General features: G+C 35.7%; 1 protein-coding gene across 4 annotated transcripts in view; it reads left to right on the top strand.

The window, feature by feature from the left end:
* Window positions 1–23,994, top strand: part of LOC125812370 (GPN-loop GTPase 3) — a 267,756-nt gene that overhangs the window by 8,468 nt on the left and 235,294 nt on the right. The window lies entirely within an intron of this gene.

Raw genomic sequence — 23,994 nt, 5'->3', positions numbered from 1 at the left:
ATAATCATTAGTCACAATCAAGGAAATAGTCATGTACATTACTTGAATAGGGAAGTCATTTATAACAACTATCCATTCAACACACATGCATACATTTGTATCTCATCATAATATAAAGGAACCATCCTACAACATCCTACTAAGTCTACTAGTGCAATGTGGAAGTGAAGTCCCATACCCCCACTCCTACTAAGTAAACTCACCAAGAAGTCGTAGTATAGTTCATGTCTCATTCATTATCTTTATTATATAGGGAAAGGTTGCCATAACTGACATAAACCATGTGAGCTACATGGAATCCGATGTCATCTAACCCCACACCGAAAGAAAGTGTCCTACTTGCCTAAGGTAGAACTAAATGTATAGCTATAAGGTAGATCCACTAGCTAAGTCCTATGATGGCACATAGTTATGGGATAGGGAGATTGCTTCTAGAAACCCGACCTCTTGCATTGACGAAGGAGCTTCCATCTCATGAGTTCACTTAGATGGCCCAACCTCTTGCATTGGCGGAAGGACCTTTACCTTATTGACCATATCCACTCGGTGCTAAGCATTATTTAACAAGTTATGCATAATTATATCTTGAATTGCATGTACATGTGTGAAGGAATACTTTATCCTTCATTTAATACAATTCATCAAAATAGCTCATAGATTCATTAAGGATGAGAATGTACTTTCAACCTTAGAATCAACATTTGTTTCTGAGTAGAACTTTCACATTACCTTGATAGTGTTTTCATGAGAAATAGACTTTCAATCAACACAATACATCATCATCATCCTAGACTATCCATGCATCATCAAGTATAAGGGTAAGGTAATAACAACCTTTCATCAATACCATACTTCACATATTAGCCATAGGAGATTTACTTTCTAAATGAATCAATAGTCTATACACATCTTGCGTCCATATGTACAAACCTAGCAATTTACCCCATTTCAAGGTCATGAATCATGTCTCACAATTTCACCTAAAGATACTACAATAGGCATGAATAAAAAAATACTCAATAACTAAATTCACATAGAAACAATTCATAGTAATCATCTTGCATCAATACACCCATCACAATTCATGAAATTGGGGTCATGGGGTAGTTCATAGGTTCATGAGGAATTTACAATGAAAATCACCATTGAACATCAAATCATCCACAACATAATACAATTAACATAATAAAATCGTTTTTAGGAAGAACCCGTGGTTGGAATGAAAACCCTAGTTTTTGAACAAGTTACCAGTTTCGAAATCAAGAGTTGAAGGGCTTCATGAAGAAAAGTGTTCCATGAATCAAAGTCCCCATACCTTAATTGATGTTTTCCCACGAAATTGGAGTGAAAAGCATGGAGCTTGAACCCTAATCTTGAGCCTCTTCTTTGTTCTTCAATGGAGTTTAGAGAGAAAATATGTTTGGGAGGGAAGCTGGTTGAGTTTGAGTTTTGTGAGTTAAGAGAGTTAAAAGACTTTTTTTAATAGTTAAAAATACTTTAATATACTTTAAATATCTAATACTAACCATCCCCCACCCTAACTTAATTAATTAGTACGTTACCAAACTAGCCCCACTTAGCCGACCTAAGGCAGCCTTCCCAGCTCCCCATCCACGAGACCCCCAACCACGGGGCGTGGTTTGAACCACGGACCGTACTGGTCACCTCGTGGTTTGGGTATAAGGCTGGTCTTTGTCCTTCGTCCAAGACTCATCCACGAGCCCTCATCTACAAGGCGTGGTATGGTCTACGGATCGTACTGTACCAATGTGGATTGGGACTGAGACTAGGGAATTTTGGGGACCATTGAGGAGGCTAAGTCTTGACTCACGACTCCCATCTACGGGGTGTGAGTCAGTCCACGCCTCGTTGTCCTTATCTCGTGAATGAAGTTATTTTTAGACAGCTTTTGAGCAACCCCTTGGCTCTCATCAAGGACCCTTGGGGGGTCCTTGTGGGAGCCTTGCCTTGACGTTTAGGCACTAGGACCTTAGTACTAAGTTAGGGAAGTTATTTTAAGACTCTCACCTTATGTTTTAACTTCCTTCGGCTACTAGACTACACATTACGCTCTAGATTAGGTCATTAGATTTTCGGGGTGTTACAAACAACTTCATCTATGAAAGTGTTGTCACATCCGTCACACTTTCATCGTGACCTTTTGAGGGGTTACTTTTTTCACTTTCAGCCTTCACCAATTTCGATTCATAAATAGTCACCTCTTCAAGAATATTCTCTTTATTATTCACTTAGGATTTTCCTTTGCCTTCAATCATTTCATCATCCTGTACTAATTCACTCCCTACCGCTCTACCACTTCTTGTCACAATTTCCATACAATGAGAATTATCATTCTTTGTATTCACAATGTATCACTTGGTAGGCCTCTTTTTTGCCTTGGATTTAAATGGGCTGAAATCTGCCACATTTGAGTTTCAAGTTGTTTTATAGATCGGAGTGAAAAGTGACGGTTGATTCAATAAGGAGAAATACTTCATCTCCTTGAGAACTTTATCAGACCCTTCAACTTTGTTAAGAATGCGAGCAAGCATATCCTCCGTCCTAAACCCTTTAAGGTCCGCATTGGTCTCTTTTGGCTTTGGTCTATCATGAGGGGGTACATAACAATCTCTTTCATTTTCACATTCCCTCCAACCATTATTCTGATCATATCATTCCCTTTGATGATCTCTTCAATACCCATCTCTTTCCATATTCCCTCATTCAATTTCTCTAGCTATCTTTGTTCCAGTCTTGATTCCTACCTTGCCTTTGGTAGGTAGGAAGAGACCCCCCCCCCCACCATTTGGTTTGATAAAAATTAGAACTCATTATTATACAATGCCTCAAATATTTCTTCATAATAACTTTGAACTCCACTTGAAGCCATTGCATTTATACTTTTAGTACCACCTCATATGACGTGCTTTGTCAAGAAATCCATTTGTGTCATCATCTTCGCCATATTATCATCCATTTATTCATCCTTAAACTTTTGTTCGTTGGTTTTAAACAAGGAGGAATAAGCACCCATCATCACTTCGGTCTCTCTAGTGTGCCAAGCTCTATTTTTTTCAACATCCTGTCAAGCAAAGCAAATTTGACACCAAAGGTTTGACTCATGATAGTTCCTTCGGCAAGATTATCAGACGCATACTTATTCATTTGATCAAGTGCCCTATAGATATTTTGAAAAAAACAACTCATCCAATAGGTCGTGAGTTGGACATTGAAGTAATTTTTTATGAAAATGCATCCAAGTTTCATGAAGGGGTTTGCCAACATTTTGATGAAAATCGGTAATCTCATGTCAGGGTTGTAACATCTGAGTCAGTGGGGAAAATATATCAAGAAAAGCATCACTCAATTCCACCCAAGATGTGACAAATCCTTCTGGAAACTTTCCCAACCAAGTGGTAGCTCTCCTATGAGTGAGAAATGAAATAGCTTCATCCCAATTGACTCTTGAGTTATGTTGGCAAAAGTGAAAGGACTGCACACATCAATAAAATATTTTAGATGATTGTGTGGATTCTCAAGAGCTTTCCCACCAGAGAGTCCTTTCATCTTAAGCAAATGTAACATAGGAATAGTGACACGGAATACAACATTTCCTACAGCTGTTGGTAAACAAATAGTGCTAGCTCACCCTGCATCTCTCAAATGATCCTCATCAACAAACTGCTCATCATAGTTAGCGATATCACTTCCATGAACACTCATGTTCTCACCTATCTAGACAACAAAGTAATAAAGAGAGTAAGAGTAAACAACAACAGTAACGACAAAAACTAGTGCAATAAAACACTTTAATATGAGAAATTCTATGCACCATTCCCCGACAATGGTGCCTTTTTCTATAACGTTCAACAACACATGTAAAATTTAATGTATAGACAATTGTATGCAATATAAAATTCAATGAAGAGTTGGTATTGATCCCACAAAAATGAATGAATATAATTCAGCTTATAATGTATTTTATCTCACTAGAAATCTGTGTCAATATAATTTATGCATATAAGTAAATTGGGGGAGGGGTGATTAATAATTTGAACACAAGATCTGAATGCTCAATTGTTTGTAGCAAGTTCATTATCGCAAAGCCTAAAATATGGGGTATTTACAAGTTATTGGACACTCATAGCGTGTTAGTATGGACTATAATCTTGCAAATTGGGTATTGTTAATTGATAAATCACGTTAAATGTCAATGGGTAAGCTAGATTAAAGATAATGATAACTATTTATCAATCAATCATCACAAATTATATGGGTTTTTATCAAACCCCAACATTTATAGCATTAAAAGTCAATCTAAGACTTTAATTCAGCCAAACTATTTCAAGCTTCAGCTGTTAAATTAACTAAATCGAGTCATTATCAACCATCTTCTTTAACTGTAAAGGTCTTCCACAAGCATCAATAGAAATCTAATGTAAGTTAGAGGTTGCAACCTCCAATATTGATGAAAACATAAGGAGACTGTTAAACTCATATGAATTCAACATGTAATAAGCAAATAAACCACATGCAATTGTAGATTAATTATCCACACATTGCACACCACTAAGAATAGGGAGATTAGCTATTTATAACAATAGGTAAAAGAAATATACTAAAATTTTCACCATAAAAGATACTTGAATTGAAATCTTAAGAATTTAATCTTCAAGACCTACAATCTCAAGAAAGTTCTCTCAATTATTCAAGTACAACTTTCCTACCCAATAGAAAGGGCTTTGCACAGGGTACTCAAAAATTTAAAAAAAAAAAATGTCTTTCTCTCTCTCTCTTCAAAGAGCTATTTATACATTTACAAAATCATTCACAAAATTTTCCTTTAGTTCCACTCAGTGATCTTAGTCGGGATCGCCGAACACATCGGTGATGCACAGACTTTTCCCTTCTATCACCAAACTGACATGAACTAGGGAGGTTGGGAAATGTACCCTTCAGTGATTAGTGTTCCACCATGTGATGTGCCGAGTCAACTTGTGTGATCCTCAATGTTGCCCTTTTGGCTATTTTATTTCAAGTCTTTGACTTCTTTTGATCACTTTTGTCTCCATGTAATCCTTGTGCTCTCATAGCTGAAACAGAAACACAATTTTATCCAAAAAAAAAAAGATATAAATGGGCACTGAGGACACTACTTTGGTTAACTAAAAGCTTAACATGAGTTCAAAATATATGATTCATCAACAACTAACTAGTTTAGAATCAGTCACAACATGGATAGAATTTGACTTACCTATATTCAATGTTCTTTCGACCCAATGAATATATTTGTTGGGAGTTCTTTTAAATCCCAAAATCTTGTCATACAAACCACCAAACATTAGATTGAATGGTTATAGACTATCTCTAATTCTATCCTAAAGATTAATTTTATCTCAAAATAATCATCATCCATCCATAATAGAAAAAAGTCATTAATCTACGACTAAAATAAAATTTAATTGTTTGAATTCTCTTGGTAAAAGAATCGACAACATCACCTAAGGACTTCACTAAAAAGGTTAACGGCTAGCACGACATACTAAATACAAAAATAATTTATAATACATCCTATAATTACTATTATTTTATAAATTAAAAAAATCAAATTTCCCTAAGAATGCAAGAAATAAATCAAAATCAAGTCAAGTGATAAAATAAAATTTGTGAATCCAAATATTATACAAACCAAATAAAAAGATAATTGAAAGTTCTTTTTTTAACCACACTTAAAATTAGGCATTACCCCTAGTGCCTCAAACAAAGCAATAAATGAGTAAGGTGAAATAAAAGACTCCTTGTTCAATGATATGCATAAGTCTCATCATCACTCAATGCAAAAGCATTATCAATATCATCACTGTGCTCTGACCTCAACATCAACATTTACAACAACACGAACCTGGACAAATAGAATAGGTATATCGTTATCCAGCAGCTCAACAAAAGATGGACTAACTTTACAAGTCATCTGAAAGTGTTTGCTGAGCGGGTAATACTCATCTAGATCAGTAATTTCAGGCATGTCACTGATCATTAAATGTAAGACCATCATTCCATAAAGTCATCCCACGAGGTTATCATTTCTGGCATGACACTTAAGAGCACTCATGTTGGATCACTGACTCTCATATGGGATCATGCTCACTATGACATCATATGGTGAATCATTATAGGTAGACGGGTGTCTGTCTTCTTCTCAAATACACTTTTCCTACAAAGAAATTGTGTAAGTATTCCACCATACTATGAACTCCTACATGCTCCTCTCTGCATATTTCATCTTTTCAATCATAATCTCCCCTACATTGATTGGTTTCTCTCTCGTCAACATGTAAACCAAACACTCTGTCTCTAGTCATTACTGTGAAGAGCTCTCAAGGAATCAATCTACTACAATCGATCCTCAACCAACATTTGACGTCTCTAGTGAAGTAGCTCATCCCCAAAATCTTATGAGTATTCTTGTTCTTATGCCCTAGCTTCATAATTATCTTATATTAAGAGTAGAAACCTTTTCACATTGAAGGTTTGCAACATTTATGTTGATTTGTGACTTTTCCAAAGGATTGTGACTTTTCTTATTAGTTGTGACTTTTTTGAAGGCTTGTGAATTTTCCAAAGGATTGTGACTTTTTCACACGGTTGTGCCTTTTTCCAAAGATTGTGACTTTTTTTATCAGTTGTGCCTTTTCTGAATGATTATGACATTTTCAATAAGCTGTGACATTTTCAGCGAGTTGTCACTTTTTCTGAGAAGGCACTATTAATCGGCACTTATTCATACTACCATTTATTAGCTATAAATATAGAGGGTTCCTCTCATTTTTAAACTACGATTTTTTTAAGTTTCCCACTCTTCTTCTTCTTAGAAAAATCTCAAGTGTGATATGCAACTGTTGAATAAATTTGAAGTTCAACAAAATTCAAGGTATCACACAAGGAAGAGTTGGAGAACAAATGGTAGAAAATCATTCATCAATTCGCACTTGTATTTTCTCCTACGATTTTCTTCACATACGTACTTCAATATTATTTATATCATTTTAAAATAATAATAAAAATTAGTATGAGATACACGTGCAAGACATGTGTTAGAGAACTACTATATATATAAACTATACTTTTGCGTCAATACTATTTTGTATAGTTTAATCCAATATTATATTTTTTGCGTAAATACTATTTTGATTTTTATTATTTATTTTATACTAAATTTTGTTTATCCTGGATCACTAATAAAAAGAAATAAAGATCTTCAAATATTCAAAACAAAAACTATGCATTAACTTGGAATGTTTAAAAAGTTTATGATTATATTATTTAAAACAACTAAATAATAATTATCTTGTACAATAATCAAAATAGAATAGGATTATTCATAATTATCATGTTAAGTAATCAATATAAAATAGGATGGATGCATAAACTATCAACTAATAATCTTAAACCCTAAAAAATAATACACTTAAACTTAAATCTTACAAAAAGTAACCAAGTGTTGGATTAATATTTTGTTAGTCATACACAAAATTAAAATAACTAAGTGTTGAAGTAATATTATAAGAGCTATATAGCCCGCTAATTTTGTGCTCTATATGACTTTATTGACCTTAACAACCATTGAGACATGGTCTGTTAAAGAAGGTTATATAACACACTAAATTTGTGCACTATAAGTAGTTTTTAGTAATATTTTATTTTTTCCTACATAATTTAAGTAGGTGTTTGACACTAAATTGTTGCACTATATTAGTTTTGAAGGTTATATAGTATATTAAATTTGTACACTATAAGTGGTTTTTAGTAATCTTAGTTTTCCCTATTATTTTTGTTTTTTCCCACATCATTTAAGTAGGATTTTAATCATTTTTCATTGTGAAAATTGAAAAAATATATTTTTTCAAAATAAAATATGATATTTGAAAATTGAAGTTGTATTTGACCATCAATACAAATTGGAATTGTTCTGTGAATACTTTGAAGTAAAAAAGGCAAGAACATACTTTTTTTATTTTTAAAATTCATTAAAAAAAATTGAGTAATTTTATTGTAAAAGATATTTTTTAGAGTTCGAAAAAAAATATATCATTGATAAAAGACCTTACTTGAAGAGGATTGTTCTATAGGCTCTTATTATTGTATCCTTGACTTTTAAGAAGACAAGAAATCAAGACTGATTCATAAAGTATGACCATGTGACCAGAGCATGTGATTAGCAACTATCTATGGCTCCTTGAGTTTAGTGTATTAGATGATCGTTCTTAGACATGATCTCCAACCTGATAAGCCTGTTTGGATGGACTTATTTTAGGTGCTTTTAAATTAAAATAGCTTTTAAGCAGTTTTATAGTTTTTAGATAAAATTAAAAAATACTTATAAGCACTCGTTTTTTAAGCCAAAATAATATAAATAAGTCAATCCAAATAGACTATGTAGTTTCATGATTGTGTGTTAGACTTTTATTCTTACCAACAAGGGTGTAGTTGAGTGATAAGTACTCTCTCATTGTGTACTATAAGTAGTTTTTAGTAATATTAGTTTTACCTAATATTTTGTTTTTTCCCACATCATTTAAGTAGGCATTTGACTGTAAACTTCTGCGCTATATAGTTTTGAAGGTTATATAGCACACTAAATGTGTACACTATAAGTAGTTTTTAGTAATCTTAGAGTCTGTTTTGATTGATATAAAAGTTGGTCAAACCTACTTTTAAGTCATTTTTAGCTTTTGGAAGTGTTTGACAAAGTTAAAAATAACTTAAAATAAATTTAAAATGACTTTAAAAAGGTTAAAAATCAAAAGTAGGTCTCCCCCGATTTTTTTTTATTTTTTTGACTTAATAGTCATTTTGACTTTTTTTATTTTTTTACTTAAAAGCTACTCTTTTAATACATTCCAAACGGACTCTTAGTTTTGCCTATTATTTTTATTTTTTTCCACATCATTTAAGTAGGCTTTTGACCATATTGTGAAAATAGAAAAATTAATTTTTTTTCAAAATAAAATATGATATTTAAAATTAAAGTTGTATTTGACCATCAATACAAATTGGAGTTGTTTTGTGAATATTTTGAAGTGAAAAAACCGAGAACATACTTTTGTTGTTTTTAAAATTCTTTTTTAAAAAAGAGTAATTTTATTGTCAAAGATATTTTTTAGAGTTCGAAAAGATAAAAAATATATCATGGATAAACGATCTTAATTGGAGAAGATATGTTCTATAGGCTCTTAACTTTGTATCATTGACTGCTAAGAAGACAAGAAATAAAGTATGATTATGACCATATGACCAAAGCATGATTAATAACTATCCACGGCTCCCTGAGTTTTGGTGTTTTGGATGATCGTTCTTAGACATGATATCCAACTTGATAAGCCTGTTTGGATTGACTTATTTTAGATGTTTTAAATCAAAATAGCTTTTAAGCAGTTTTATATTTTTTGGGTAAAATAAAAAAATACTTATAAGCATTCATTTTTAAGCCAAAATAATAAAAATAAGTCAATCCAAACAAGCTCTATAGTTTCATGGTTGTCTGCTAGACTTCCCTTCTTACAAATAAGGGTTGTAGTTGAGTTATAAGTACTCTCTGATTCTTAATTACAGGTCTTGGGTTTGAGTCCCCTTAGTATGAAATCACCTTTATTAGGGAGTCTTTACCCAACAATGTGAAAATCTTAGCACGAATCCAAATTTAATCAAACTCTAATAAAATATCGAACACCGAATGAAAAACAATAATCTCACATCAGGGCGATTCAATTGAATCTCCGTTAAAAATGTAAAACAGGAATACTTAAGGTAGACCCTCCAAACCCAACCTCTAATTCGAGTCCCCTCAGTAAGAAATCAATTTTATTAGGAAGTCTTTATACAATAATGTAGAATTTTTAGCACGAATTCAAATTTAATTTAGCTTCAATAAAAATATCAAACATCGAATGAAAAAAATCTCACCTCAGAATAACTTTTCTTACGGAGCCTTTACCTAACAATATGAATTTTCCACAAAAATCTAAATTTAATCGAGCTCCAATAAAAATATTGAACATTGAATGAAAAAAAATGTCACTCCCAGAGGCTACCCTCTTGACATTAACACGGAACCTAGGATCACGAGTGAACCCAAACTAACCTTGAGCTGGCATATTGTAAGCAAACTGAACATATCTATGAAAAAATGAACTAATGCGGAAGCTAAAACATGAGAAAAATGAATGGGGGAATACCCAATACTGATCTGAATATAAATAATATGACAGAGTTTAGTGATACTGAACAATCACTCAAATACTAAAGTTGAATCTAATACTCTATCTGAAAAAGTCTCTAACTAACTAGAGTTGTAGCAACATGCCCCCAGCTAACCTTAGCAAAACTGAAAATGAAAAGGACTGAGGACTCACCACTAAAGTTGTTGAATGTGGATCGGGAACGGATCTACGCGTGATCTGAATGCTGAGAACTTAAACCTACATCATGAAAATATGTAGCGCAAAGTAAGTGTCAGTACTTGGAAGGTATTGAGCATGCAATATAGAATAAAAGCTGAACAAAACATATATGAACAAAGCATAACTGAGCAATGACATAATCTAAACATAATGGAAATACTGAGATATACTGAAAAAGAATTGAACTAAATGCAATGACCAAGTACATAACATGTTGAGACTAAACACTGAAGTATAACTGAAAACCTGGTTAAATACACTAGAGTCTGACTGTGGGAGCTACTAGTAACCGACATAACTACCACGTGAGCTAACTGTGGTGTCGATATATACACCCCATCAAAGGGCCCGATATACCTTTCCAGGGTATAAAGGCATGCCTAGCGTGATCAATAAAACTGATGCCCAAAGAGGGGACTTAACCTATGGGGGCACGTAATTCTGAGACTATGAGGGTATGCTAAAACCCTAGTCCACTCGGTGCTAAGCCTACTCCCAATTGAATATGTATAAGATGCATTATGACTGAAATACTAAATAGCTCAAAATACTGACATGCAAATCTAAGAATGTAACAATTATATACTGATAATGTGACATTCGAAATTCGAGCATGTATATCTGTTTAACTAACCTAGCATGTGTAATTCATGAACTAAGAGAATCTACACAACTAGGGTTGTGAGTTTGTCACGACCCAGGGGTACCCCCTAGATGTAACATGACATATAGAACCCCAAAGGACTCCATATAAGCCACTTAGTATATCATAACATAAAGTACTAAAGTAATAAAGAGTAAAACAACATTTAAGTCCAAAAAGTGTTTTTATAGAAAATGGAAGTCTAACTCATGTCTCAATATAGCAATCTACTACAATCGAATGAAAGTGGGCCTAGCCCATACATCATGTTCAAAAAAGGAAATACAAAAGTGAAACTACAATAAGGAAAGTTCGTCCTCGAACCATGAGGACTCACAAGCTCAGAAAGAAACCAAAGTCCAAGCTCTAGCCACTAGAATAGGAACCCTGCTTGTCGGACCCTACATTTGGGGAAAATGTAGGCAAGAGTATGTGTTAGTACAAAAATGCACTAAGTATGATAGTTATGCATAAAAACATTTAAAACATGCTAAGAAGAACATTTTACTTCATGACATGCAAGTTACCATGTTTAAATCATCATGATAGAGATAGTTGGAAAACATAGTTCATAACATCATAACTAATAAAAGCTAAATCATCATTTAGCTTTTGAACACATAAAAGATACTTCTTTAAGTAATCTTAGTTCATTAATCATCTTATTGTGGGAAAATTATCCTTAACCGACATAGAGACTATGTGAGCTAAAACATGATCACCCGGTGTCTCCCACACCGAAAAAGGTTGTTCTACTTGCCTAAGGTAGAACCATGAACTTCTAGCTTAAGTGGATCCACTAGCTAATCAACCTATAGGAGCACATAGTTATGGGATAAGGAGATTGCTACTAGAAACCCGACCTCTACTAACGGGAGAGCTTTCATCTCATGAGACTTCTTCTAGAAATCCGGCCTCTACTAACGGGAGAGCTTCCATATCAATGTCAATATCCACTCGGTGTTAAGCATAATTCCCACAAAATAGTATTTTCTTACTTATTCTTATTATTCATGGAGGGACATGTCATCTTGTTAATCCAAATTAGTTCATTAGGATAGTTCTTATTCATTGATTCAATTAGGTAAGGATAGCCTTTCAACCTAAGAATCCATATTGTGTGAGAAAACCTTTCACATCATGCTAATATGTGTTTATGAGAATAGCCTTTCACAACACAACATCAACCCTTATCATTGGCACTTTACTCTCAAGCACCCTTAAACATCCACATAGGTTTCATAAGATCATGCATAATTTCATATTTTTCCCTTACAAGGTTCAAAGCTACTTTCAATCACCAAATCTAGAATTCTAGCATTAGATAGGGATTTTATCATAATTTCATGTAGTTCCTTACTTCATGCTTTAAATAAAAAAAAACTCATCTTTCACAATCAACAACCCAACTCTAGAGATCACAATTAGGAAAACATGGGGGGTTTTGCATGGGTACATAGGAGACCCATCATAAAAGCATTGTAAATCATCAATTCATGTAAATTTAAATATAATTCAATTAGTAAAATCAATAATCAAAAGAACCCATGATGTTTGAAGATAACCCTAGCTAATTGGGGAATACTACCATTTGAAATAGAGGAATTTGGGAACTCCATGGGTGGAAAGAACCCATGGATGAAAGCTACCATACCTCAAGTCCAATTTCCCATATTCAATGGAGAAATTGGATCCTTAGCTTCAAACCCTAGTTGAATCTTCTTCTTCTTCTTCTTTTTCTTCTTCTTCAAGTTCTAGAGAGAGAATATTTGAGAGGAAATTTAGGTTTTCTTTTGGGATTTGAGAGAATGACTTGAATGGAGGATTTTAGGGGTTAAAATACTTATATAGGTGCTTTAGACTTAGGCAAAACAACACCACTTCAATTTAATCAAATTCGGGAAAGACCCGTATGCCCTTAAAATAACTGACAGCACACAGTCGACGGGCGCTGACCAACGGACCGTGGATTGACCTACGGTCTGTTTGGCCGTGGTTCGTGGTCAGTCACTCGATTCTGGGGCCTCGACCTACAAACCCTCGACCACAATTTGTGGTCTGAATGACGGACCGTTGGTCAGGTCGTGGTCTGGAGGTCCTAAACTAACCCAAGGTAACAAATCCATAGACCCCTACCTATGGTATGTGATCTGTCCACGAGCTGTGGGTGGCTGGACAAGGATGGCACCTGCAACTTCCCTTAAATTTCTATTTTGCCTCATTTCAAATTTGGGGTGTTACAGATTTTCATGCAAAGAACTAAGCAACAATTCCACGAAAACATGATAATTTGATTAGAAATACTCTAACAGCTAAATCACAACTAATATCTAAGGTTTTAAAAACCCTAGGTCTAAGCAGGATATAGCGAATCAAGAATCTGACTGAATTATAGGGACCTAGTGGATGAAAGGAATCCACCAGTGAAATCCCACATACCTGGTAATGAAATTCACGAAGAAATCTTTCAATTTCAGGGTTGGAACTAAAGAAAACTTGTTGCGTTCTTGGAAGGGTTTTGAGTCGCCTTTTTCTCCTCTTTTGTTCTAAGCTTGGTGAATTCTAGAGAATAATGGTTTAGGGTAAAATATGACTAGAATAATAGGCTAAAACTGACCAAAACAAAGTAGTTTAGGGATAAAATAATTAGGAAAAGACCCTATTACCCCTAAACTAAAAGTTGACTGGCCCATCGACTGACAGGACGTAAGTCGACTGAAAGTCCATCCTGTCAGTCGTCATTTGGCTGTCAGAGGGTTGATATCTGGGGTCTGAACTATGGACCTGGACCACGGACCGTGGTACCACCTACGGTCTGTAAGTCCTGGTGTGGGTCGAGAGTTGACTGAAAAAATTGGGGAATTTTGGGGGGAGTTGAAGTGGCCAACCACAAACCCCACCTACGGTCCGTAGTTCAACCTACGGGTCGTAGAAGGCCTCTGTCGGTGGAACCTGCAACTTTCAAAAATCTGGAATTTTTCCTTCCTCGAATCTGGGGTGTTACAAAAAACCTCGTCTCAAGGCGATTTACTTGAATCTCTGTTACATATGTGAAAAAATGAATACTTGAGGTAGACCCCCAAATCAAACCTCAATTCGAGTCCCCTAAGTATGAAATCATTTTTATTAGGGATTTTTTAATCAACAATGTGCATTTTCTAGCACAAATCTAAATTTAATCGAGCTCCAATAAAAATATTGAATACTGAACGAAAAAATAGCCTTTCCTCGGGGTGATTCAATTGAATCTCCGTTAAAAATGTGAAAAAAGGAATACTTGAGGTAGACCCCCCAAACCCAACCTCAATTAGAGTCCCTTTAATATGAAATCACTTTTATTAGGGAGTCTTTACCGAACTGTTGCGCTCAAACGCACACGCAAGTGTACGTGGTCATGCGAGTAATAAAGTAGCTCTTTTTAAGAGCCGAGGATCATACCCACAGGTAATTAAGATTAGATTGTATTTAATTCTTCAAATAACTAGAACTTAACACAAGTGTTTTCGAAAAGAGTGATGTATTTGACTATATGAAATAATTAAGTAACTATAATGATTCAATTTCAACTTGGAATTCAAACAATGACTTGGGAAATTCTAGGGATGTAGCTTGTTATGGATTCATGCATATTATATTCTTTAATGGATGTCAATCGGTTATCAAATCACTTATTACAAGGTTAAATGTATGATCATGGTCTCCCGGCCTCTAATCACCTACAATAATTGACAATCTAACTACATCGTTCAGCGGGGATAGACTGAACCAATTATCGAGCATTACGTTTTCATCTTGTCTACTAACTAAGAAAGGTTTCTAGGTATATCCTATCCTAAATACAAATCAACCCTAAATCTAGAGAAGATCATGCTCCTTTTGTCCCACATTCTATCATCTTATTCCTCTCCCGAGTTCAATTCGGACAAATACATTTATTTCAATGGTGGCCAGTCACAAAATACTAATATTAAGAACAAAAGAGAGATTCATACGATAACCAAAATCAATCCATCAAGTCAATAAAATACAATCATCTTGTAGCCACATTCCTAAAATTAGGAAATTTAGCTACTCATAATATGATTCTCAATCTTGAAATATTCAATAAATGTAAGAGAAATCAAATGAATGAAAGCTTAAGAATGAATCCTAAGAATAGGTGAAATAGCTCCCAAAGTCACCGTTCTCCAAAAACCAGAAAAAAAAAAGAATCAATAAAAAAATAAAATCTAAGTCTATTTATAGTTTGAGAAAATCGGCAAAAATTTAGGACAAGGGTCCGCGACGTGCCATGGCCTTTTAATATCAGCTTCTATCAAACTTGTCATCTCCGCAACACAGAGATCATACGTAGTCTTATGCCTCAATATCATTAGTGTACAAATAAATGATTCCCTCTCCGCGACGTGGATAGGATACGTGGTACTTGATATCCTCACTTTGGACTTCCTTTTCTCTCTTTACCCTTTGTCCTTTGCTTTTTATTGATCAGATCCATGTCCACTTCTTATGCTTTCATTTATTGTACCTTTTTCTTCTATTTCCCATCCTACAATCACTAATCATATTGGTTAGTTAAAATAAAATAACATGACTTACATACTAACAATAACATAAGAAATTGTCCTCAAACTTAGTTAAAGTAAGGGTGTTATTTGTCTCCTAGGCATATAAATACACCCAATATCACCAACAATGTGGAATTTTTAGCACAAATTTAAATTTAATCGAACTCTAATAAAAATACTGAATATCAAATAAGAAAATGAAAAAAACAAACCTCACCTCAGCTCGATACACTTGAATCGCCGTTAAAAATATGAAAAAAAATACTTGAGGTAGACCCCCAAATCCAACCTCAATTCGAGTCCCCTCAAAATGAAATAACTTTATTAGGGAGCATTTACCCAACAATGTGGAATTTTTAGCACAAATATATACTTGATCAAATTTCAATAAAAATACTGAACACCAAATAAAAAAACAAATCTCGCCTCGGGGTGTGTAACACCTTAGATTTGAAAAGATGAAAAATTGCAAATTTCTTAGATTTGGTGCCAGTACCAATGGAGTCAGTGGCTCATGGTCTGACACACGCTCCGTAGGTAGGCCCGTGGTTGACCAGCCCAAGTTTTCCAAAAAGTGTCTAAGTTTTAGTACTTTCATACGTTTCACTAGGACGGTCCATTGTCCTATGCACGAGTCGTAGGTAGGTATCGTAGGTGAGTCCCAGACTTAGAGAAATTTTAAGATCAAAACTCGGGACCCACGATTGAGGTGCACGACCTGTAGATGGACCCACGGACCGTGCATGGGTCCCGTCGTAGAGGGTCCAAAATAAGTAGTCTCTGAACCCACCAACGATGACCTGGACGGTCCGTGGTAAGACCTATGGACCGTAGGTCAGGTCATTGGTGAGGTCGTCAATTATTTTTCAGAAGGGGCTTTGGGTATTTTCCTAATTATTCTAACACAATACCATGTCATTTTACCCCTTACCTCAGGCCCTATATAAGTATTTTTACCCCTCCAATTAACCAATTCAATTCATTCTCTCAAATTCCTAAAAGAAGAACAAGTTCATCCTCTCAAATATTTCTCTCTCTAAGGAAGAAGAATAAGAGAATAGGGTTTCAAGGTCAATCCCCCATATTCACCGTTGATTGTAAGCTCTTGACATAAAAGTATGATAGTGTTCACCTATGGAGTCTTTTCCCCCATAGGGTTCCTAACTTCTCTTATTTTTCTCAAGGTAAAACCTCTAATAGAAGCTAGGGTTTGTACTCAATCTCATGGGTTCTTTTCAATTATGATCTAACTGATTGTTTTATGTCTTTTCATACATGAATTGAAGAAATTGCATGTTTCTAAGTTGAATCCCCATGAACCCATGTGAAATCCATGTTTTCTAGAATTGATCATATGATGAAGCTTTTGAATCATGAAGGATGAATTTATGAAGATATGCATGTTCTTTATGAAATTGATGTAAATGTTTTAAGGATGCTTTGAGAGTGAAGTATCAATGTGATTGTTGTTGTTGTGAAATGATTTCTCACACTCTACTCAGGTCATTCCCCTAGCCTACATCTTGGGAGGGACTGGCACTCGAGAACCATTGTTGGCCCCAAGCGAATCCTTGGCCTGAGTAGACTCTCAACGGAAGACTTAATCAATGGAAAATGTACTTAAATACAATCTTAAATAAACTGTTTGAATAGATAAACTGAGAATTTTTAGAAACTAACATTCAACTTAGCTAAAATGGCAACTCAAGTCTTTAAAATCAAACAACTGAAATATCAAGACTAATGAACTCATATCTAACTGTCTATAAAGCCTCTAGATACTAAGAGTGATGTCGGGACAAGACCCCCGATCATCCTAACAACTGAAATGGTCAAAAGCAATAAAACAAAACATAACCAAAGGGATCCTCCGAAAAGCAAGGAGGCTTACCAACTGACTTTGAGTGCTCCGCTGGATCAATGAGGCGTTGGATGCTTATCCTGGTTACCTGTATCTGCTTCATAAAATAATGCAGGCCAAATGGCATCAGTACATTTAATGTAGGAGCATGTGAAGGGAAAACTAGACATGACATAAGCTTGAACTGAATTTTGAAAGAAACACTTACCTTAGTTTTACTTAACTCATGGATACACAACTCAATGCAAAAATAAACAACAATAAAGATGCAGTTTATATAAAGAATTTAAACAGTAGGTAGCGACTCAATGTATTAAAGAAATACAATAACAACTCAGTATATATATAATAAATTAATAAAATTCTGTGGGAGTATCTCTAATAGACAACCATCACTATCAGCTAATGTGATGATACATCGTCTCACCCACGCTAACAAAACTATCCTCTAACTTGTCGGGATATAAAACGCCTCAACTAAGTGGATCCACTAGTTTATGCTAAATATCACTAAGGAATCATCTATAAAGTATAACCCTTTCTACCCACGTTGGCTACATGGTTTATGGAGACATTGAGTTGTTATGAACTCTTCCCCACATCGGTATCAATACTACTCCCAAAATACTCAGCTCATATGTTTAAAAACAAAAACTCATTATGTGGTTTGAGATAATTACTCAAAACTAGCTCAAAGGCTCATCTTGGAAATCGGTGTTTCCTCTCTTGTTTAAATGTGAAAACATTTACTCTTTAGGAATACTTAGCTCCCATATACTATTTTTGAAGAAATGAACTTCATTTGTTACTCTTACTTAACTCAAAACTCAAGTCTTAGAACAAGTTTAAAGCATTTGCAAAAGACTTATTGAAAGGACTCTAAGAACTCTCTAGACTTGGCTCTTAACTTTCCTTGAATTTGAATTTATGGATTCAAGGATTGTGATTTGTGATAGGAAAGATCTTGTGATGTTTAGGAGTGTTTTTAGATAGTTAAACATGAGAACGATCAAGAATCACTGCCTGGAAATAGGTCCGTGACGCAGAGATGCATTTAAATATTTGGTCGCGAAATAAAATTTGAGACAGAAGGGTTCGTGCGCTCCGTGACGCGGAGAAAAATTCCCTAATCCTGAGGAGGAAGTCCGCATCGCGGACCTGGTACCCAGATTCGCCTGACATTTTCCTTCTTTGTTTTTCAACCCCAATTCACCTTAATTCGATTCTTTTTCCCAAATTCTCTTTAGATTCAGATACCCAGTAAATGTACACAAGAACCTATTCATATACGACTCAAAAATTGACACGATTTCCTCAAGAACTCAACAATCTTAACTTAATTCAAGAACGAAAACCCATATTCAAGAACGCATTTTAAAATCATCAACTTTCAACTTTCTAGAACAAATTTTGCTGAACTAAACATGATTGGCGCGTGGGTGAACGAACCCAACTCTATGAAAGTCTCACATACCTCGTAGGATTGAATCCTTGGCGAAATCCACAACCAAAATCGCAAGAATCTTGAAGAATCTTGAACTTTTCTTTTCCTTTCCTCCTCTTTACTCTTTTCTCAAAGCCCTAGCGTAATTCTCAATTTCGTAAACTGAACTAACTCAGTTTAGAGCCCAAATAATTTAGTAAATATGGATTTAATTAATAGGGTAATGAAAAGACCAAAATACCCTTCTAAAATTCAATTTTGACTTTCCATAGCTTGACAACCCGACTTCAAATGGGCATATCTCCCTCATACGAACTCAAAAAATGAGCAAATTCGGTGGCGTTGGAAAGATAATTCAAAGATATTTCCTACGATATCTTGTAGCATACCTAACTCGTCGTGAGCTAGGAGTTATGGTCGTTATAAGTTGACCCAAAACTCATACTTAGTTTAACTTGTCAAACTTTCCAAATTTGATTATTTCCAAAAACGGTTTATTTCAAATTCTACTTCTTTCAAATAGCGAGGTATTACAATATCTCCCCCTTGGGAACATTCATCCTCGAATGAGATTACTCTTAGTAGGCTAAAGGTGTAACGTCTAACATTCAGCTCAAACACCCAACAAGCAATTTAACACATTAAGCATATCAATTAAAGAGTACTAAGAAGAGAATTAGTACCTTGATCTGGAATTTCTCTGGGCTCAAAGAGATATGGATATCTCTTATTCATATCCTCCTCAGCTTCCTAAGTAGCTTCCTCAACAAATTGATTTCTCCAAAGAACTTTGACTGATGCTACCTCCTTGGTTCTCAACTTGCGAACCTGGTGGTCTAGAATCTGAACAGGAATCTTCTCATAGGATAAACTATCCTAATACCAATATCTTTAGTAGGTATTATTAGTGAAGGATCTCCCATACACTTCTTCAACATAGAAATATGGAATACCGCATGAACCGCTGCTAACTCTTGTGGTAGCTCTAACTCGTAAGTTACATTGCCAATCATCTTGGATATTCTGTAAGGACCAATATACTGGGGACTAAGCTTCCCCTTCTTACCAAATCTCATAACGCCCTTCATGGGTGAAACTTTCAAGTATACTCAATCATCTACTTCAAACTCTAAGTCCCTTCTCCTAACATCAGTGTAGGATTTCTGATGACTCTGCATTGTTTTTAACCTTTCTTGGATAACTGTCACTTTATCCATAGCTTGATGAACTAATTTTGGTCCTATCAACCCAGCTTCACTGACTTCAAACCATCCAATTGGAGATTTGCATCTTCTCTTATAAAGAGCTTCATATAGAGCTATTTGGATGCTAGAATGGTAACTATTGTTGTAATAAAACTCAATGAGAGGTAGGTGATCATCCAAATTACCCTTGAAATCAATCACACAAGCCCTCAACATATCTTTTAAAGTATGAATAGTGCGCTTTGCTTGACCATGAAGTCTAACTACCTCTTGAAGATATAATTTGGCATAATCCTCTATTCAATGGGTAGTCTTTACCGACAAAAAATGGGATGATTTAGTAATTCGATCTACAATTACCCAAATGGAATTGTGTTGCCTGCGAGACCGCGACAAACCTATAATAAACTCCATATTAATCATCTCCCACTTCCATTTCGGAATCTCTATATTCTGAGCTATACTACCGGGCCTCTGGTGCTCTACTTTAACTTATTGGCAATTCAGACACTTAGCAACGAACTCTGCAATGCCCTTCTTCATACTACTCCACCAATAAACCTCTCTCAGATCACGATACATCTTTGTGGAACCCGGATGGATAGAATATCTGGAGCTATGAGCTTCCTTCATGATCTGCTCTTGAAGTTCATCCAAACTTGGCACACACAACCTACCTTGATACCTCAATACACCATCTCCACCTTGTTCAAAAGCCATTACTTTTTGCTTATGAACATTTGCCTTCAATTCAAGCAAAAAAGGATCTTGGTCTTGTTTCTCTTTCACTTCATACTCCAATGATGATTCAGCCCCATTCATCACCACCACTCCTCCTTCGCTGGAATCCATTAAACGAACTCTTAATCACGCAAATTTATGCACCTCTTTTGCTAATTCTTTCTTATCTTCCTCAAAATGAGCAGTACTACCAATAGATAATCTACTCAAAGAATTAGCAACAACATTAGTCTTACCTAGGTGATAAAGAATACTCATATCATAATCCTTGAGTAACTCTAACCACCTTCTTTGTCTAAGATTAAGCTCTTTCTGACTAAACACATACTGAAGACTCTTGTGATCGGTGAACACATCCACATGAACACTATAAAGATAATGATGTCATATTTTCAAAGCAAATACAACGGCCGCCAACTCTATATTATGGCTTGGGTAATACTTCTCATGAACTTTCAATTGTCTGGAGGCATAAGTTATAACTTTACCATTCTGCATTAACACACAACCCAAACCAACTCTGGATGCATCACAATACACAACAAAACCTTGAGTACCTTCTGGTAAGGTCAGTACTGGGCAGTAGTCAACCGTTTTTTCAATTCCTGAAAGCTTTTCTCACAAGTTTCAGACCATTGAAACTTAACTGTTTTCTGGGTCAACTTAGTCAAAGGAGACGAAATAGATGAAAATCCCTCGATGAACCTCCTATAATAGCCAGCCAATCCCAAGAAACTCCTAATGTCAGTTGGAGATGTGGGTCTAGGCCAATTCTGCACTGCCTCTTTTTTCGCAGTGTCAACTCGAATACCATCACCGGAAATAATATGGCCTAAGTATGCCATAGACTCAAGCCAAAATTCACACTTGGAAAACTTAGCATATAATTCCTTATCTTTGAGAGTTTGGAGAACTATTCTGAGATGACTAGCATGATCTTCCTCATTCCTCGAATAGACTAGAATGTCATTAATGAATACGATAACAAACATATCTAAATAAGGCTTGAATACTCTATTCATAAGTTCCATGAATGTTGCAGAAGCACTGGTCAAACCAAAGGACATAACTATAAACTCATAATGACCATAACGGGTCCTGAAAGCTGTCTTTGGAATATCACATTCCCTAACCATCAACTGATGGTAGCCTGATTTGAGGTCTATTTTCGAAAAACAAGTGGCACCCTGAAGCTGATCTAAAAGATCACCAATTCTCGGAAGAGGATACTTATTCTTGATAGTAACCTTGTTCAACTGACGGTAATCTATACATATTCTAAGGGAACCATCTTTCTTTCTCACAAATAAGACCGGAGCGCCCCAAGGTGAGACACTTGGTCGAATGAAACCTTTCTCTATGAGATCTTTCAACTGTTTTTTTAAGTCTTTCAACTCTTCCGGTGCCATTCTATATGGCGGAATAGATATAAGACGAGTATCAGGAAGAATATCTATACCGAAGTCTGTTTCTCTCTCAGAAGCGACTCCGGAAAGATCATCTGGAAAGACTTCTGGAAATTCATTAACAACTGAAACTGACTGAATAGGTGGTGTCTCAGCACTAGAGTCATTAACTCAGAATAAGTGATAGACACAACCCTTGGAAACTAACTTTCTCGCCTTAAAGTACGAAATAAAACAACCCTTAGGCACTGCTGAACTACTCCTCCACTAAAAAAACTGGCTCATTAGGAAACTGAAACTTAACAACTCGAGTTCTACAATCAATTGAGGCATAAAACGCATGAAGCCAGTCCATACCTAGAATGACATCAAAATCTACCATGTCTAACTCAACTAAATCCGTCATGGTACTCTTGTGATTGACGGAAACGGTACAATCACGATAGACTCTCTCAGCTAGAATAGACTCACCAACAGGTGTAGAAACACTGAAGGGCTCAAGAAGTTACTTAGGACGAATATCAAAATTCATTGCAAAATATGGGGTCACAAAAGATAAACTCGCTCCTGAGTCTAGCAAAGCATAAACATCATAAGTAAAGACTTTGATCATACCAGTGACAACATCCGAAGAATTCTCTTACTCTTGGTGACTAGTGATAGCATAAAGATGGTTTGCTCATCCGCCTGCCCCTGAAGTAGATCCTCTAGATGCAGTTCTATCTGGTGGAGCAACCGATGAAGATTGGGCTTTGTTGCCCTGATTCCCATTACCTTGCCTGTTCTTAGGGCACTATTTCATGAAGTGACCCTCTTGACCGCACTTGACACAACTAGTGGAGTCATCGCGACACTTACCTAGGTGATTCCTACCACACTTAGCACATGTAAGAGTCCAGTTACCTCCTTGTTCCACACTACCTTGAGAATGTGAAGGTCTAGCTCTGAAGTGTTGGGAATTCTGACTATTGTACTCACATTTGTTCCTAGGTGCAGGTGCACTAGCAGATGATGGAGCAGGTCCCTTTTGTTTTTGTTGGAAGGATGCCCGGTTGGCTTTACTTTTCTGCTGCCTGGACTCATTCCTAGATGTCTTAGCCTTTTTGTTTCTGAACTCTTCTTTATCCCTTAGTTTATCCTCCTCAACCTGCTGCACATGAATCATCAGCCTCGTTATGTCCATATCACCTATTAGCATCGCAGCCTTACCTTCCTTACTCGACAGACGAGATAATCCAGCAAAAAACAGACTCATCCTACTCCTCATATCCACAACCATCTCTGGGGCATAACGGGAAAGTTGGGTAAACTTCAGACTGTACTCATGAACACTCATTGACTCCTTCTTAAGGGTAAGGAATTTTCGTACCTTGGCTTCTCTCAGTTCCTGGGGAAAGTAACACCCCAAGAAAGCCTCATCAAACATAGCCCAACTCATATTCAGTGAACCCTCAGCTCTACCCGTCTTCTATTAATCGAACCAGATTCTAGCGACACCCTTTAGTTGGTATGTAGCTAATTCCACTCTCTCAACATCGGTGACATGCATAATTTCAAAAACCTTCTGAAGCTCCTCAATGAAGTTCTCTGAATCCTCAGTGATGCTTGAACCAGTGAAGCTCGGAGGATTCATCCTTAGAAAACTCTCAGATCCTTGATGTATCAG

Source organism: Solanum verrucosum, unplaced genomic scaffold (assembly GCF_900185275.1).
Source record: "Solanum verrucosum unplaced genomic scaffold, falcon-dt-bn FXZP01000145.1, whole genome shotgun sequence".
NCBI classification, from domain to species: domain Eukaryota; kingdom Viridiplantae; phylum Streptophyta; class Magnoliopsida; order Solanales; family Solanaceae; genus Solanum; species Solanum verrucosum.
Note: the sequence above shows the minus strand (reverse complement) of the source record. Positions and strands in the feature narration are given on the sequence as shown.